General features: G+C 51.0%; 1 long non-coding RNA gene across 1 annotated transcript; it reads left to right on the plus strand.

The window, feature by feature from the left end:
• The first annotated feature begins 1,889 nt into the window (after positions 1-1,889).
• On the plus strand, positions 1,890-4,320 carry LOC119467469. The gene is made up of 3 exons (XR_005196008.1): positions 1,890-2,289; positions 2,425-2,586; positions 3,514-4,320. It is a non-coding gene; the product is annotated as an uncharacterized LOC119467469 (long non-coding RNA).
• Positions 4,321-5,428: the final 1,108 nt, after the last annotated feature.

Here is a 5,428-nt window from a genome sequence, read left to right on the forward strand (position 1 = left end):
CTTTTCTTTCTTTCAGATAGAGTCTCACTCTGTCACCCAGGCTGGAGTGCAGTGGCACGATATCGGCTCACTGCAACCTCCACCTCCTGGGTTCAAGTGATTCTCCTTCCTCAGCCTCCTGAGTAGCTAGGATTACAGACAAGCACCACCACACTCGGTTAATTTTTGTATTTTTACTAGAGAGAGGTTTCACCATGTTGGCCAGGCTAGTCTTCGAATTCCTGAGCTCAAGTGATCCACCTGCCTTGGCCCCTTAAAGTGCCGGGATTACAGTTGCGAGCCACCGCGCCTGGCCTATAATAAAGTATTGAACATCTTATGTAACTTCAACACTGTACTGAAAGTGAAAAGCAGAATAGTTGCATGGGTACTCGAAGTATGGTTTCTACTGGGCAAGGACTGCTTTCACACTACCATAAAGTCGAAAAATCATGGGTGGAAACATCATAAGTCAGGGACCATCCCCACTTCACAATCTGCTCAGAGACCTGGGAGGGTGAGGCCAGCCAGAGCCAGCTTTCAGGCCCCTGGTTTTCAGCATGAAGGAAACGGTTCCATGGCATAAATTGTTGAGGAACTGATAACCATCTGTTGCCAAGGTAACCATTCTTCCAAGAAGGTCAAACAGAGAAGCAACTCAGATAGTCAATAGTGATGTAATTTTGAACCCACCGGCTATCTGGCATCAAGTCAAAAAGTACAGCCAAAGCCCGTACACATTTTTTTCTTTGCTTGCAACTTTCTTAAGAGTTCAGACATGGGAACCTTGTCCGCACCCCAGGCCTTTATAGCCAGAGGGAGTGGCAGTATTTGTCACTGTGCCTGGGAAAAAGAGGCCCTTTGTGGAGCAACTTGAGAAGGCTCCTGTGCCAGTCTCCCGCTCCCAGCCCTTGTCAAAGCTGCTGCTGAGGGGAGCCCAGAGAACAGCCTGTCAACTCTTTTCAGGGCTGGGAAAGTCAGGCTTTCTGTCGCCTTGGCTGGGCTGAGGGACTTGGATCCCTGGTCGGCAGCCCAGGATTTGCAAAGAGGGATGGGAAACGTCAGACCTTTCACTGGTTGAGAACTGGGGACTTTCAGAGCTGGAAGAAACCTTGACAGTCCTTGGGTGCAGTCACCCTGCTCCCCTATTGATGAGAAGCGGAACCTGGCAAAGCTCGCACAGCTCCGGGTCCAGCACTCTTGCTGCCAGAGGCAGAAGCTGAGAGAAGGAAACCTCAGGCCTGGCATCTCTATTTGCTGGACAGCCCACTGCAGGATCCCCACCTGTGTCACCTGGCTCTGCTGGGAAACGCTGCCATGCCTGCCTCTGTCATCTCCCACACTCTGCCTCCCACACCTCCATCAGCTGCCTGGGAGTCCATCTGCAATACCACTGACAGTCCAGGCCTTCCCAGTGTGTCCAGTAGGGATCAGATTCCTGGAAGAGCAATGACAAACTCTTCAGGATATGACTTAAGACCTGATTGTGGAAAGAACAGGCTTTGAAATCGGCCAGACAGGTACTCAAAATCTGAATCTGCAGTGGCTCATGCCCATTATCCCAGCACTTTGGGAGGCTGAGGTGGGAGGATTGCCTGAGCCCAGGAGTCCAAGACCAGCCAGGCAGCATAGTGAGACCCCCACTCTACCAAAAAAAAAAAAATTAGCTGGGTATGGGTGGTACACACACATGGTCCCAGCTATGTGAGAGGCTGTTGGGGAGGGGATGGGGGATTGCTTGAGCCTGGAGGTTGAGGCTGCAGTGAGCTGTGATTGGACCACTGCACTCGGGCCTGGGCAACAGAGAGAGGGAACGAGAGAGAGAACGAGAGAGAGAGAGAGAGAGAGAGACCCTGTCTCGAAAATAAATAAAACCTGAATCTGTCATTTTCTTGTACTTTATACTGGTCAGGTTACTTAATCTTCTGAGCTTTAATGGCCTCATTACTAACGTGGAGATAATAATCCGTACAAGGGAGGATTTAGGGATTCAGTGAGAGTCTACAGAGGGCACCTGGTGTTGGGTTTGGCACACGGTGGCACCCAGTAAGTGGCAGCTCTTCCATCTGGGACCTTCCCTCTCCCCGGCCTGTATCTTGTGGCTCCTGCAGGGTCCTTCACTTGAGACATTTGCTGCCTGCCTTACCTAGAGGTCAAAGGTGTAACTTTTTCTCATTCCAAGTAAGTGCAGTTCCTCAAATGTTTCTTGAACACCAGCAACAGGGTCCACGTTGAGCGCGGAGGATAGAGGAGCCATTCTGCTGCCGCTTTGCCTCTCGGATACTCAAGGCCAAATGAGAGAGAGGAGCAGTAAGTAAAGCCCAGAGCAGCCACTTCACAGGGTAGGACAAGTGACTGTGAGCTACAAACACCTGCCTGGGGGAGTCAGGGGAGGGCCTAGGGGGCTTCATAGTTTCAGTGTTGTCTAAACTCTCATTCCAACAGGAACCCGAGTCCTGCTCCCATCCCAGGAATGTGGGGGCCTGGGTCCAGAGCAAAAGCATGGAGCCCAAGGCACATGGACAGTGTCTGCAGGGAAGCCTGGATCAAGAACTCAGCAGACTGTCAGCTCTGGGCCAAATTCCAAGAAGTTCCCAAGGGCCCAAGGTAGGCATTCGATACACTTGATTTATTGAAGGGGTGCTGCTCTCAAGCCCAGGGGGCGTGAGGGAGGAAGAGGAAGGCAGGGGATGCTGTCTCAGCTGGAGTCGAACTTCAGCCTTCCTACAGACAAAGGAGCCAGGCTTTCGTACCCTGTGCCAGTCAGTCGTTAGCTTTGGGTTTTGGAGAAGGGGGTGAGTGTGCCTGGGTGAGTCAATTCCTGCTGGGCTGAGGATGATTCTGCTGGGGGCACACCCCTGAACGCTCTGAGCCCACATTCCTAGCTCCCGGAGGTTGGGTGCCCAGGCCTAGCACACTGTCCAGGTGGAGGTTTACCCCAAGGAGGGTAGGCAGAGGCAGAACTTGGTGGGAACAGCCACATGGAAACTAGATATCGAAGGTTTGTTTTGTTATTGTTGCTGTTTGAGATAGAGTCTCGCCCTGGCACCCAGGCCGGAGTCCAGTGGTACGATCTTGGCTCACTACAACCTCTGCCTCTCGGGTTCAAGCGATTCTTATGCCTCAGCTTCCAGAGTAGCTAGCAATACAGGTGTGTGCCACAAGCCTGGCTAATTTTTGTATTTGGTAGAGAAAGAGTTTTACCATGTGGGCCAGGCTGGTCTTGAACTCCTGGCTTCAAGCGATTCACCTGCCTCGGCCTCCCAAAGTGCTGGGTTTACAGGTGTGAACCACTGTAACCAGCCAGGATAAAGAAGGTTTTAAAATGGCATCCTCATCTTGAATGGTCCAGCTTCCAAAACTGTGATGACTAAATTGTTATTTAAGCCACCCAGTCTATGGGAATTGTGACAGCAGCTCAAACTGACCAGGACAACATTCTGCCTGGTGTTGGGAGGCGCTTCTCCCGTGGTGTCTCCCTCTCCCATACAGCTTGTCAAGCCCTGATCTCTCTTTATCTGGCCATTTCTCAAGGTTGTGTTGGAGCAAGCACCCTTGGAAGATGAGATAGTGTCCCTTCCCCAGACAACAGGCAGGCTGCTGTGGGCAGTGGGTCCCCCTGGCCCTGTGTCCTCTCCCATCTAGACCTGCCTGCATCACGGCTGAGGCCTTGGAGCTCAGGGAGCTGAGGTGATCATGCCGACACTCTGGCTCCTGCTCTTGCTGTGAGTAAGGCCATCTTTAGTCCCTGACCCAGGAGTCTGTCAGCTCCTGTCAGCCCCATGCACCGTGGCAGGCCATCTCACCAGCTTACAAGCAGGGAACATCTCAGCCTCTTCACAGCCTGTGGCATCCAGCATTAGTCACTACCACTTCCAGCTGCTGTAGCCTACGCATGTACCACAGACACATGGGAGATTCTTCTCTCAGCCTCTTGCCGACACCCAGAATACCCACAGCTCTCTTTGTCTGTCTCATTTCTTTCCCGTCCCAAACCAAGTAGCACCTCAGGCTTCCCCTCACATCAGGTGTCTTCGCAGGATCCCTTGCCCAACCTCTGTCTGAAGGGTGGGTCCCCCAGCACAGCCTACAAAGCCCTTGGGACCTACGCTTCCTGCTCTTATGGCCCCAGCTCGGAGCTCTTCCCCATCAGAAACTTGCACTGTAGCAAAGTCAACATTTTCTGTTCCCCCAAGTTCATGCCCTTTTATGCTGTTCTTTCTGCCTGGAGCTATCCTTCATTGTCTTTGCCTCATTCTTCAGGACTGAATTCCAGAGATACTTCCTCCAGAAAGCCTCCCCTATGGTCCGGCTAGCTCAATCAGCTTCTCTTATACCCTCTGTCCCCACGCATGTTACACACAACAGCATCAACTGGTACCATAGGTACTGCCCAACTTCCCTTCTCTTTCAATACTGTGGGCTCCCTGGAGGCAAGAACTGTATGTTACTCTTTCCAGTATATATAATGCCTAGCTGGGGTGGTGCCCAGAAATCTTTCTTTTTCATTCCTTCCCTCTTTCCCTCATTCCCGCCTTCCCTCCTTCCTTTCCTCTCTCTTTCTCTCTTTTACTCCTTCCTTCCTTCCCTCTCTCTTTTTCTTCCTTCCCTCTTTCTTTCTCTTTCCTTTTTTCTTTCTTTCTTTCCTTCCTTCCTCACTCCCTTCTTCTCTTCCTCCCTCCTCCCTTCTTCCTTTCTCTCCCATCTCCTCCCCTCCCTTTCCCTCCCTTTCCTTTCCTTTTTCCTTTCCCCCTCCCCTCCCCTCCCCTCCCCTCCTCTCCCCTCCTCTCCCCTCTCCTCTCCTTACACAGCATCTTGCTCTGTGGCCCAGGCTGGATGGAGTACAGTGACACAATCACAGCTCACTGCAGCCTTGACCTCCTGGGCTCAAGCAGTCCTCCCTCTTCAGCCTCCTGAGTAGCTGGGACTACAGGTGTGTACCACCACACCAGGCCAGAAATACTTCTAGGGAGAAAAAGAATGAATGAATGCCCACCCATTGCACATATACTTCACTTACTACCACTGGCCAAAGTGATCTCATTCCTCTGAACTCCCATGGGACTTTCTTCCTGACAGTCTCTATGGGTATGTTTCACATTTCCCATCTCCAGCCTGGCTTTATTATCCTCACTCACAGCCCTTGAGGGTCAGGTCTGTATCTTCTCCTTGTTCAGATGGGTCTTAGATCACTTTGGAGTTTTCTAGCTTTCAATTTTATAGGTGTATTATTTTAAAATCTCTAGAAAGCTAATCCAAGAATAGCAAGAAGAGCTATGGAGTTTGTTAAATTTTATTTAGGTTAAGGAATGAGTTTTCATTCAGTGCTAAGCATATTCTAATTTGCATGTCTATTTCTAATGTAATAACCAAATCAGTCTCCTGGGAGAGGAGAAGGGCATTGTGTTTTCAATGTCCCTCTGTCCATTCACTGTCTCCGAGCAGGTTT

Source organism: Cebus imitator, unplaced genomic scaffold, assembly GCF_001604975.1.
Source record: "Cebus imitator isolate Cc_AM_T3 unplaced genomic scaffold, Cebus_imitator-1.0 Scaffold294, whole genome shotgun sequence".
Classification (NCBI taxonomy): Eukaryota; Metazoa; Chordata; class Mammalia; order Primates; family Cebidae; genus Cebus; species Cebus imitator.